The sequence below is a fragment of the Podarcis liolepis genome, assembly GCF_965112155.1.
Source record: "Podarcis liolepis genome assembly, chromosome: 4".
Lineage (NCBI taxonomy): Eukaryota > Metazoa > Chordata > Lepidosauria > Squamata > Lacertidae > Podarcis > Podarcis liolepis.
Genome location: NC_139558.1, coordinates 27065998 through 27079407, shown reverse-complemented (window position 1 = coordinate 27079407; position 13410 = coordinate 27065998). Strand labels below are relative to the sequence as shown.

General features: G+C 42.1%; 1 protein-coding gene and 1 long non-coding RNA gene across 3 annotated transcripts in view; both read left to right on the top strand.

The window, feature by feature from the left end:
* The window catches only part of NALF1 (NALCN channel auxiliary factor 1), a 343012-nt gene that overhangs the window by 214838 nt on the left and 114764 nt on the right, over positions 1 to 13410 (top strand). The window lies entirely within an intron of this gene.
* On the top strand, positions 2178 to 11062 carry LOC310706133. Its single transcript, XR_014525712.1, has 3 exons — positions 2178 to 2204; positions 9272 to 9302; positions 10961 to 11062. It is a non-coding gene; the product is annotated as an uncharacterized lncRNA (long non-coding RNA).

Here is a 13410-nt window from a genome sequence, read left to right as displayed (position 1 = left end):
ATGCTATTTCACGGATATCAGTGATAATTTAGAAAATGAACCAGGTCCAAATAGTTACAAAATCATTAAAAAAAGTCTCAAAATCGCACTGGAATGAATTAACATTTTCTTTTTAAAAGAGTGTGAAATTTACAAGTTTGCATGGTGGCTTTGTAACTTTTTCAATGCTATAAGTGGTGCAGTCTATAAGTAAGGCTGCAATAATTTCTTGGGAGTAAGTGCCAAGGACATTTCCGTAGGATTTTCTTCTGGGTAGACATGGTTAGGCTTGCACCATAATATAGTAAATTAAAGTGTTGCTCTGAGGGTGCATATGAGCATTTAGAACAGCCTTCATGGTTATACTGGTAGCAGTGAGAGGAGATGCAATATAAACTTAAGAGAAAACAAAAGGCATGTAGCCAGAGCTGGCACTAGAAAAGTAGCAAGTCAAAATGGTTAATTGGACCTCTAGCATTGCTGGGTACATAAATCTTTTAACAGTTTCCTCTGTTAAACTGTTTATACAGTTTCCTCTCACGACCCTTCAGCATACCTGATCCTAAATGCTGCAGATGAAACATGCTAAGCAAATCTACATCCACTTAACTCCCTCCTGCACACCACCTGAATTTTTAAATGCTTCGCTCACTGAAGCATTGCCGAATTTCTCTATGGACTTAAAAAAGTTAGATGTGGTTAAATGTGGATGCTAAGGAGTTCAGAACTATAACGGTCTCACAAAATAAAACTGTTTCAACCTAACAGCACTTTTAAAAGGTTACAAATCCTTAAAAGAGTTGTTTTTTAAAAGAACAATTCAGCTCTCAAAATAAACTTGAGTTGAGGCCAATCAGTAGTGTGGTTCCAGAATGATTCTGCCAAAACCAGAATCCATTTGTCCTGAGTTCCCCCCCCCCCAGAGGTAAACATGAGACAGGCATAGCACTCCAAACCCTGTTACGTATGGATTTAGGTGGAGGTATCCCTCCCAGCAAGGGACACGGGTGGCGCTGTGGGTTAAACCACAGAGCCTAGGACTTGCCGATCAGAAGGTCGGCGGTTCGAATCCCCGCAAGGGGTGAGCTCCCATTGCTCGGTCCCTGCTCCTGCCAACCTAGCAGTTCGAAAGCACGCCAGTGCAAGTAGATAAATAGGTACCGCTCCAGCGGGAAAGTAAACGGCGTTTCCGTGCACTACTCTGGTTTGCCAGAAGTGGCTTAGTCATGCTGGCCACATGACCTGGAAGCTGTACACCAGCTCCCTCGGCCAATAAAGTGAGATGAGCGCCGCAACCCCAGAGTTGGCCACGACTGGACCTAATGGTCAGGGGTCCCTTTACCTTTACCTATCCCTCCCAGCTGAGTTTGCCTCCTATCAGCCAGTGTTGATGAATGATGCAAAGTGTCATTCAGTTGGCCCCAGCCTCCTTCTTCTGTACCCCAAAAATGCATATGAGAGAGGGCTGTCAGTGGCAGTCAGGGGAAAGCCCCTAGACAGTATGTTCTGGGGGGCGCGGAGGGAATGGGGCTGAGCCAGCCTGGAAACTGCTGGAGCCTGAGCTGGTCTCACTGCTGCCACATGATGTCATCTGGCCCAGTCTGGGTCCAGTTGCTGTGCCAGTCAGGAAGCAGTTGTGGCCTCGTTGCTCCGCAAAGCCCTGTCAGTGGGGGAATAGTTTGGCTTGCACCTTAGATCCAATAGTCAGCTGTAATACTTCTTAAGGCCTTAAAAATGAGCCAATAAGTTACAGCATGGAAGCATGCAAATCCATAGTTACATAGATCCATGTGAAGTTCCATTGAAGGATCAAAATCTAACAAGCTAAAAGAGAGAGCTTCCCGAAGGAGGGAGGGAGGGTGATGCTCATGACCTGGCTTACGTGTTCTAGCCAGAGGTGGGGCAACCGTGGAGGGATGATTTCCTCATTCACCAGTCAGAGTTGAGGTCTCCACCTGTCCCGTTTATCCTGACGTGCTTATGGGAGCATCTAACTTGGTCCCTGTCCTTTTGAAGCTCCCAGCATCTGGGTATGTTGCTTGTTTGGCACATGGTCTTTGAACTTCCGGTCATATGTGCCATCTTCTCAGTATGTGAGATCATTTGTGGCATGCCTTAGAATTGTGATGTTCTAAGAACCAATCAGCATCAAGGAAGAGCAGTCTCAACCCCCTTACTGATGCAACTGCCATCACACGAGAGACTATCGCATAAGGCCAATCTCAGCATTTTCCGCTTTGTTCCTTCCTCTGTGTAACTGATATACTGCGGAGTTTCATCTGTGTATCTGTCTATTTTACCTATTTTAAAGTTTTATTATGCAACCTGCCCTGTGATTTTTGTATAAAGAGAGGTATATAAGGTGAATTAATTACTGAAAATAACCCTCATGTATCGCTGGTTCCTTCCTGGAGGGACACACTTACTTGACTGCTGATATACATCAGGAATGGGAATCCGTGGCCTTTTTGGAGTTGCTGGACTGCATCTTCATGCAGCCCCAGCCAGTATTCTCACTGATCAGGAACGATGGGAAATGCAAGATGCTTTTTGTGAAATGGCTATAGGGCGAAAAGAGACAGCTTTTTATGTGTGTTTGTTTTTTATTGATAAATAAATATGCATTGTTTATTGTAATAATGAAGCAGCTCAGTAAAAACTGAATATAAAAAGAAATATCTTCTTTAAGTGTTTAAGTGCAGGTTCTTCCATCAAACAATAGCTAACATATTCTAGTCTTTAAAGTGTACAGTTATCTTTAAAAAGAAGCATTTCAGTCTATTTGCAGTGGTGTGTTTTTTAAAAAGAATTGTTGGGAAAGATCTTCTACGCAAAACCATTTTTCTTTCTGTCATGTTTGACAGTGCTTCTGCCAGGTGCCATTTTTAACCAAATAATAAATTCAGGAAAGTGGCTTAATTATCACTAAAGTTTGTGTGCTCATATATTGTAAAAGTGACATACAGGAATTGGGACACTGAAACAATAGGAAGAAGGAGAAGTGAGGCAGAGAGGGATTAATGCTCTAGAATTTGCTTGGTGACATTTTTTTTTGTATTTTTTGTAACTATAAATTTATTCAGTATGAAAACTATGGATGGTATTCAAGTAAACTTGATTCATAGTAGACCCATTGAAATTAATTAACTTAATTTAGTTAGGTCCATTAATTTCAATAGGTCTACTCTGAGGAAAACTTAGTTGACGACTTTCCCTATAGTCCCTATCTAGCAAAGGTTAATTGTAGCTAAGGCCAGGCTTTTTTTTCATTCAGAACTTTCCGGAACAGTGTTCCGGCACCTCTTAGATGGGTGCCATTGCCATTATAAGAGAACAAGGGAAGCATTCATGGTGAGTTCTGGCACCTCTTTTTCTAGAAAAATAGGACTGGCTAAGGCAGCAATGCTGTACACATTTAGTTGGGAGTAAGTCTCTTGTGAGTTAAACCACTGTGGTTAAACCACAGAGCCTAGGACTTGCCGATCAGAAGGTCGGCGGTTCGAATCCCCGCGATGGGGTGAGCTCCCGTTGCTTGGTCTCTGCTCCTGCCAACCTAGCAGTTCGAAAGCACGTCAAAGTGCAAGTAGATAAATAGGTACCACTCCAGCAGGAAGGTAAAAGCCATTTCCGTGTGCTGCTCTGGTTCTCCAGAAGCGGCTTAGTCATGCTGGTCACATGACCCGGAAGCTGTACACCAGTAAAGTAAAGCGAGATGAGCGCCACAACCCCAGAGTCGGCCACCACTGGACCTAATGGTCAGGATCCCTTTACCTTTACCTTTACCTCTCTTGTGAGCTTATTGAGACTTTATTCTAAGTAAATGCACATATTTTTTTTGGGGGGGGGATATCCCACTCTTCCACTGTAAAGCAATGTGTAGGGTGGCTTACAAAAGAACAAATCACACACAGAAACAACAAGAACAACAACTGAGGCAACAGCAGCAGGTAATTACCAACTAAAATATGAGAGGAATACATTAAAAAATAGCCAGGAGTCATAAAAAATAGAAGAAGGGTCTGCAGAATCAGGCCAATGGCCCATTTAGTCCAGCACTCTGGTGTCATAGTGACCAGCCAGATGCCTGTGGTTTCCAAATAAAAATACAACAAATAAAACATCAACAGATGATCAGCTGATTAAAAAATGAAAGAAATTTTGAGGGTTGTAAGATTTGACTGCTGCCCATGTCAGCCACTACTTTAGACCAGGGCCAGACTGGCCCGCCAATGAGGCAATATGAGGCAGTTGAGATCTGGCTTCTTGTTCTGCCACTTGCCGCTTCCTATTCCATGCCTGTCTGCTGCTGTGGCTTCCTCCTCCATGCTCATCGACAGCAAGCGGCAGCAGAGGTGGCTGGAGCCGGGGAGTAGAAGCATTTTCTATTTTGCCTGAAGTGGCAAAATGTCCTGGTCTGGCCCTCCTTTAGGCATAAATGTTTATAGGAGAAAACACAGGATGAACAGAATACTAATATACCTAAGTTTGAACTTCCAGGGTCATTGCCCATTCATTCAGCTTCTAGCCTTCCTATTCCCAAGGGCTGGAGATGGGTAAAAATAGTTTAAGAAGGGGAGGCAGAAACACAGAACAGAATACTTGCTTAATGGAGAATCAGAAGAATCTTTATTTGCATCAGCCACTAGCCATAGCAATAAAATAAAATGTACTGAAGATAGAGGTAAAAACTTGGCTGTAGAAAATACATTTTGGGGCTTTACACCAATAATCAAATAATAGATCTTATTCTAATTGCCCCCAGTATAAACCTTGCAGTTTTTGCTGTCAACTGATCATCTTGATCTGCTAAAACAAAGGACACAGTAGCGATGGTTGAGCGACTTGTCATGGACAATAACAGAGGGGTAATAATGGAGGAATTCTAAAATTAGATTCCTTGTTGATTAGCTCTGGTCCCCCACCCCCAATAATCTATCTTAAAGAGAAAGTCTTATAAAACTTTGAAAAAAGAAAGTCTTATAAAACTTTCAGATGGTACCCAGGCTTCCAGGTTGATGAACTTCTAGAGGAAAGGGGTTTCCACAGTTGTGGGATGCCCACCAAAAATGCCTTGAATATCCCCTTGCTGTTTGGAATTTGATGTATGTATTCTCAAGATGTCACTTGTGGCTAATCCTGAAGATTGTGATGGAGCACAAAACAGCACAGGAGACTTTACTATGGGAGACTCAAGACTGGTCTTGTCAGTGTACACTAAGTTTTGAATTAGGTAGGGAAAACAAATTCAAAAGGGACACGAGCACAGTGAGAGGAAAGCCTTAAATATCTTTGAAATGCTTTAGGAAGTCTTCTCTAGAAATAATATCATTTGTTGCAGGTTTTGGTGTCTTCGGGTGTCTTCCCGTGTAAGAGTTGGGGTGTCTAGGCCTAGACACCCCAACTCTTACACGGGAAGACACCCGAAGACACCAAAACCTGCATTCCTGTACCCGTGAAAATCTACGAAAGCAAATATCATTTGTTGTATATAGTTCTACTTTTTAAATCCTTGGTATGTTTTTTTTTAAAAAAGAGAGAGATGGTGATATGTTACAGCTACAGTCTTGTTCGCATAGTGTCATACTGTGTTCAGTGGGATTTCTTCAAAGTAAGTGGGTTGAGTATTTTAATGCCCAAGTTATAAAGTACAGAGAGCTGAGATTTTTTTAAAAAAATAATTCCTCAGATCCAAACAGGAAGTGGGTAGCAGAGGAGGGCATAAGACCCCCTGCCTTGTACAGAATCCATGCTGCTGCAGTTACCCTGTTATCACAGACAAACAGTCCCTCTATTTAAATATTAAGATGTATTGTCTTGCTTCTGTTTACATTTTATCTTCAAGGCAAAAGAAAGTGATATGAGTCATGTAGACTTTGTTCTACTTAAAAAGTTAGCCTCAGATTTCTTTGACTAGTAAGCAGAGTATGAAGCGTACATGGCTGCCTTGCAACTTTTGTAAACAGGTGCAACAGGTGTTGCTTTCTCTTTTTATATAGTGCATAACTAAAACTTGAAGAATGGAGTAATAAAGGGAACTAGGAGAAACAGGAGGAGCTGACCACACAGACCAGGTGTATGATAATGAGGGGTCTTGGTTATAAGATGCAATAAGGACAAACAGGTGATGATGTCCTCTCAAGGATTGGCTGAAAGAATAAGCTTAAGAATATCTTAGGTGGGGATAAGATAAAAAGGTAAAATGGTAAGTTGGAAAAAAATAGCAGAATGGGATTATCTGCTCTCTAGGGAGTGGATCAAAGAATTCTAGAATATCTCCACGTCTTATCTTAAAGGATCCCTGACCATTAGGTCCAGTCGTGACCGACTCTGGGGTTGCGGCGCTCATCTCGCTTTATTGGCCGAGGGAGCCGGCGTACAGCTTCCGGGTTATGTGGCCAGCATGACTAAGCCACTTCTGGCGAACCAGAGCAGCACACGGAAACGCCATTTATCTTCCCACTGGAGTGGTACCTATTTATCTACTTGCACTTTGACGTGCTTTCGAACTGCTAGGTTGGCAGGAGCAGGGACCGAGCAACGGGAGCTCACCCTGTTGCAGGGATTCGAATTGCCGACCTTCTGATTGGCACGTCCTAGGCTCTGTGGTTTAACCCACAGTGCCACCTGCGTCTTATCTTAGGTGAAGGCAATTTTATAATCTTAGCACCTGTCTGAGTACTGCAGCAGTAAGCCCTCGTAAGGCCACCACACATAACGCTTTATAGGTGTACCCTTACGTGCCATGAAAAATGTGATGTTTGAATGTGACAAATACATTTGCACAACAGTAATTGCACTTATTGGGATGCAGCTCCTCCTTGAATGTATGGCTTGGTGGCAAACTGGGCTTTGCCTCTGTGTAATGTGTGAAATGTCGTCAAGGAATCCCCAGGAAGTTCTCAGTGCTATTCTGCTTCTGGCCATTAAAAAATATAGCAGACACTTCCTTAACAAACAAAAAGTTGACTTAATTATTCCCCCCTGCCTTTCATCAGGAAAGGCAGCATTGTAGAACTATGGATCAGAACAGAAATCAGTTCCCCAGTCATGGTCCCAGCTGTGAAATAGCTTAACAGAAATATGGAGAGATTCTACAAAGCTGTCTTTTTGTCGCTCGCCTCTTTTTCTTTTTCGGCCTGTTAGGAAAATCAAGGTCTTTTCATTCTCCAACACAATGTTTTGTGACACTAGTGTTCCAGAATAGGAAGCCCACCCGTCAGTTTTTATCATCACACATTCACCCGCTATGTAACAATGTTTCCGGTTTGAAAAGGAGAGATTTTATTTCAATTCGGTGAGAATTATAGGACTACAAAGGCAAGCAGAGCAGAGGTCTTATTTCATTGACAGCTGTGGGAGAATTTTAGAGCAACCATCTCTCCCCGCCCCCCCACCCTCTCCTTCCAACAAAAACTTATCATCGCTCAGGACTCTGTTGTGAATTGGCCTGCAAATGTCACTACTAGTCAGTTGTTCTTTTAGACTGTAAATCGTTTAAGATTGCCTGATGATAGAAAGCCAAGGCACAAATGGAGCTGTCTTGCTGTATGCTGAGGTTTCCATTAAAAGCTACTGTAGTGCAGTGTATAAAATACTGAACTTCGTCCAAGTTAGAATAAGTTATCTTTAAATCTGTAGTGGGAAACAATTTCATATCATGGTACCCCCCCCCCCAAACAAATGTGTGTGTGTGTGTGTGCGCGCGCACACACATGCGCACCCACCCACCCACTGTTTGGTTTACATTCCCTTCAATTTGCTTAGGATTCAAAAAATTCTTACAGTGATACTTTGATTCTCAAACTTAATCCGTTCTGGAAGTCCATTCCAAAACCAAAGCATTCCAAAACCAAGGTGCGCTTTCCCATAGAGAGTAATGCAAAATGGATTAATCCGTTCCAGACTTTTAAAAACAATCCATAAAACAGCAATTTAACATGACTTTTACTATCTAACAAGACCATTGATCCATAAAATGAAAGCAATAATCAATCAATCAATCAATCAATCAATCAGTAGTTGAACTGGGTTCCACACAGTCACACAAAAAAAGCCACAAAAACAAAAATGCAATAAAAATACAAAAAACAGACAGACCTCAGCGTAACACTCAAAACGGTAGTGAGGCACTCAAAACAGAGCACTTTCGGCAAAGCAGAACACTTACTTCCGGGTTTACAGTGTTTGGGTTCCAAGTTGTTTGCGTACCAAGGCGTTGAGAACCAAGGTCCCACTGTATTTAGTTTCTCTCTCCCGCCCACCCCTTAGAGAAGGAGTGGCAAACCTGCCATCATCCAGAAATTGTAGCAACTCTAACTCCCATCAATCCTTGCCAGCATGACCCGTGGTCAGGGGGGTGATGAGAGCTGAAATCCAGCAACATCTGGGGACCCAAGGTACAAGAGCACTTTTGTTGTCCCGCAACATCTGGAAGGCCACAGCTTGGCTAGAATTTTTAATCTTGGCTAGAATTTTTAACCCAACAACAAACCTAACTGTACTTCTCTGAGAGCATTCACAATGCATTTATTTCTATAGTCCCGAATCATTAGTTATCCTCAAAATGCTCAATGAAGTAAAACCTCATTTAAAATTTGAGTTGGGACAGTTTGAGAACTGTGCAGTTCAAGCCATTCATATTGAAATTATTTCTAAAACTTAAACCACCATACGTCCTGAACACTGCAAGGTGGCATATAAAATAGATGAATGTTTCTGTTGCACACTACAGGTTTCTCCACAGCATTGGCTATGCATAAAGACACCAGAAAGCTGTTGCAGGACCCATCCAACAAGGACTGAAAACCTCAACATTCCGTTTTGATGTTTTCGGTGCGAGATGAAAACAAAACTAGTTTATTTCTCTGTTTAACCAACACAAATATAGAATTCTACCATTAGACGTAACAACTGAGTCATAAACTGAGGGCACGACTCTTAAATCGCAGGCTGGCCTCATGCACAACCAAGCTGCTCTTTCCCTCAAAATATATTGCCATCACTGGTGGTATAATAGTATGCAGACATAAACCAGTGTTTGGAACTTATTCGTCTTGAAAGCCGTGGTGCTGAGAAAGAAAATCTTGAGTAAATTAGAAAGGGGTTTCACTTGGCAGTGTGATTTTCGCCCCCCTGAAGACAATTTGCCCCTGGCCAGAGAGGAGGAAAAGATGGTAGAGAAGACCAATCCTTAAGACAAGGATTCTGCCAGTAGCAGATAAAACAAAACAGAAGCCTTTCCACTCCTGATGGTGGCTTATCCTGCGTTGTTTTCTGCTTCTTTTTCTTGTAGATGCCTCTCGACGGCCTCCCTGGTAGTGTTGGTGAGTATTCTCGTTCAATTCCAACAATCCTGATAACCACTGAATACATATCAGAGCAACTCGTACTATTCAGTCATGTTATGAAGGTTTTTTTTAAACAAGCCCTCACCATAGTCCTTTTGATTTTGACACCGCAACCTGCCTGGAAGGAGAGGACCCACCAACACCCACATATTCCACCCTTCTCATTCTTTTATGGCCAGAAGAAGGAGTGGGCAAAAGTATACTTCTTGACTTACCTTAATCGCATTAAGGTAAGTCATGATGGTACGTCATCTTGCTATCTTAACCAAGCAGATATAGATATAGATATAGATATAGATATAGATATAGATATAGATATAGATATAGATATAGATATAGATATAGATATAGATATAGATATAGATATAGATATAGATATAGATATAGATTATACACTTTGTATTTCAATAAACAGAAAGGCTGTCAAGTTTGAGTAATGCAAACAAAAATATTATGAAAGCAGGTGCTTTTAGGTCTGCAGACTAAATCAAGGAGGTGATGGTGGTAGAAGTTGCTCCGTTCATTAGTACTGAGCTGAAACCTTGTGTTTGTGTGTGTTTGTGTGTGTGTGTGTGTGTGTGTGTACACATACACAAACACACACACATTTTGTGAACCTTTTCACCCCCTTTTTGGTGCCACCTTTTGGCCATTTTCCCCCTCCCCAACCCCTTTAAAAAACAACAACTGCATGCAAGGGGCAAGGTATCAGGAGGCAAGGGTGATTGGCTTCCACTGTCAAAACACCTAGCCCACAGTTCCTTCTCCAACCCAGACAGGGCAGGATGAAGATGTGCTTCCTAAGGCAAACCCCACTGAAAGTAACAGCATTAGGATGTGGATGCCAGTCTTCTCTGTGTACACATTCTGCCCTAGCTGATCATGCACATGACTACCTGACTAAAGTTGGATCAAAGGTGACAGTCTTGTAGGTCTCTTTGCCTTTAAGGCAGGTGGTTTTGTGGACAGGCTCCGTACCACTCTAAGTGAACCAATGAATGGCAGGCTGAATTGTCCGCCTGCCGTATATTGGCCAATGGCAGCAGGTAGTTGTGGGCGTTCCCTTGAGCGTGGGACCAACTGCCCAATGAGACACTTGGCCCCATGCCTGGGGACAGGATAAATTGTGGCCTGCCAGGCCGCTCAGCCTCTTGCAGGACAGCAATAAAATTGCCCTTGCATTGTGGCAAGACAGGGAGCATCAATCTGGTTCTCTGCCCACAGTGATGTCATCATGTAGTCAGATCATATTAACTATGTGGTATCACAACATCAACACATTCACTCTGTGATCAAGTCTGGGTGGGATCACATAGCGACAGTCTTTCATGTTAAAAAGTTATACTGACGCGTCAGAAACGGTAACTTTTGCATCAGAAATATAGCAAAGCAAAATTTCAGCACCCCACTAGTATTAATGTGCATTGGAGAAGTGCTAATGTATTCCATACAGATTAATATTGACATGTCCAATCTTGTCATTCCTGTGGGGCCAGTTCTTCCTAAAGGCTTGTTATAAGTATGAAGCAAAATCTCAGAGTGTTTCATGAATCTCACTCATTTCCTACCCCTTTTCTCCTTGATACTGTATTTATAATTTTTCTTATCACAACGTCCTATTAATTCCTTTGCAGTTCTTTGTCCAAAGTTATACATAGCAGCTTGGGAGAAATGGTTTGCTTCTTTGTCTGTTGGGAGAGGAACTGAGTGTTTACCTTTTTGGGTCACTATTTTTACCTAGCCCAGGGAGAAACAAGTTAGTGCTAGCTTAATATTTTCCTTTGGGGGCAATTATTACATTCTTATCTTCTTGATTTCTTTTCTTTTAACATTCAAGATAAGTACCTTTAAAAATACTGCTTTGGTACGAACTTCAATGAAATCTGAACACAAGATTGAGACTAAAATGTCTCAAATATCCAAATATGTTCCTCATTATGTATCAGTGAGAGATTAATAGGGAAAATCTAAGAAACAAGAGAGAACACTGTATTGCTCTGAGCTACTCTGACCTCCTGTTATGCAAAGCTGCTTCTAGGTTTTGGTGTCACACTATCATTGCATTTTGGAAACCCGCGTAGAGTGGCTTCAATTTTACATCTTATTAAAACAAGTAGCACCAAGGTAGTTTTTACAACCACCCAGCATCACCTCCACTACAGAAAACAAGCTTTTTGCTTTCACTTTTACCTATACAAAGAATTCATACACGCACTTTCAGGAGAGAGGATAAGAAGAAGTGATGCAGAGGGTGAACTGAATAAAGAAAGTATAACCTCAGAATGAGATGTTACTGGTCATGAAAAGATAGTGGAACTGCTGAAATTGACAGAGGGATTGCTAGACCTGTACAGTAATGCCAGTGCTTAAGTCCCAACTATTTGGTCAGTGCAGATTTCACAACAGTTAAGCACTCTGGGGAGGTCTTCATTGCGGAATGGTAATTGGCTAAAGACCAGGAAGCAGAGAATTGGAATAAATAGGCAGTTCTCATAACCACAGAATCATAGAGGGGACCATGAGGGTCATCTAATCCAACCCCTTGTAATACAGGAATCCTTTGCCCAATGTGGGGCTTGAACCCATGACCCCAAGATTATAATGGAGCACATGTTCCTGCAGAGGCCTTCACTGGTGCCTACAGGACCCCATTCCCCTTCCTCCTGAAATTAGACTTCAAAAAAGCCCTCGTTTAGTCAACAGAAGGCTTTTTTTCTAAGCCTATGCTCACAACTTGGGTCAATTTTGGGGGTGGGGGTTACTCATCGGAAGGCGTGAGTTGTAGCATGCATGTGGTGCCCAAAACAGTTTCTCTGGTTTGTAGATATGGCCCCAGTTCCAAAATGTTGGCCAGTCCTACAATAGAAGGAGGTAAGAAGTGCATTCTCCCAAGGACCAGTGCCTTTTAAATGAACTAGAGTTAGGGGTGACCAGTGAGGTGGTAGTTTGCTGGTGACACCAAATTATTCAGGACAGTCTTATGGGAGCAAATGGGTACCTGATGGACTCAGGTTCCAAAGCAGACTCCCTGAAGTACCAAGGAGTAGACCGTGCAGGAAATTTCAGAATCCTGTCCTGCAGGTCCTGCACCTCACTTCTCTCTACAGCACGTGCAGAAACCACCTTCTTGATTGTTGGACCCACTATTAGTCCCATCTGCTCAATCCTGTCTTCACATGCAGGGGAATTCCCTAACTCATCAATGGTTTGAGACCCATCAGCTACCCTCACCTGGTTTTGCCGGCCAGTCAAAGCCATTTCCTGGGGTGTGACCGCTGTCACATGCTGACGGCGTCTAGGAGCCACAGGTGTGAGCTGAGTGCAGAGTGCGGACCAAAGGTGGACAAACTGCCCCAGAAGGAGAACAATGTGTCCCCCACCAGAGGTCCCCTTCTAATGTAGGTATAAGGAGTTTGTGTTGGATGGGGATAAATGCCTTTCTGATGATGTGTTTTAGTTGTGTTTATCGTTCATAATTTTATAAACAGAGCAACCTAACGTCAATAGAATATTCATAAAACTGTTGAAATTATAGCTTAATTGATATTCATTTTAGAGTGCAGTAATCAACAGCACTATGTGCTAATAAAGTTTTCAATTATAGGATATCATATAAGAGGAGAAAAGCACAGTATAATAGGATAATAGGATAGTATAATAGTTTGTCATAGATATGTACATAGCTGCTGAGCTACAGGTGAATTTACCTGAGGTAGGTTGTCCATAACTCTCCTTGCCGTGAGGTCCAGGATTCTTGCTCATAGTGTGGTGTGTGTTTTTGTGTGTGACTGCACAAGCCACAGCTGAATTATTATTGAGATGTGGTTTTGGCTTTAAAACAAATAGAGACCAACAAAAGACCATATGGCTTTTTATCTGGTTTTTTGTTTTCTGCTCAGGATTCATATAACCCAGGTAAATATTAGCAAGATTTGAAGTGATATGAATACATTGTTTAGAGTATGGTAACTTGTCATAATGAAAGTTGAAAAGGCTTTAAAAAAATCATCAAGAAAATAAGAACTAATTCAGAGCTGAAAATTTGCTAAATCTAATGGGATTTCACCTATGAAACCAATTAACT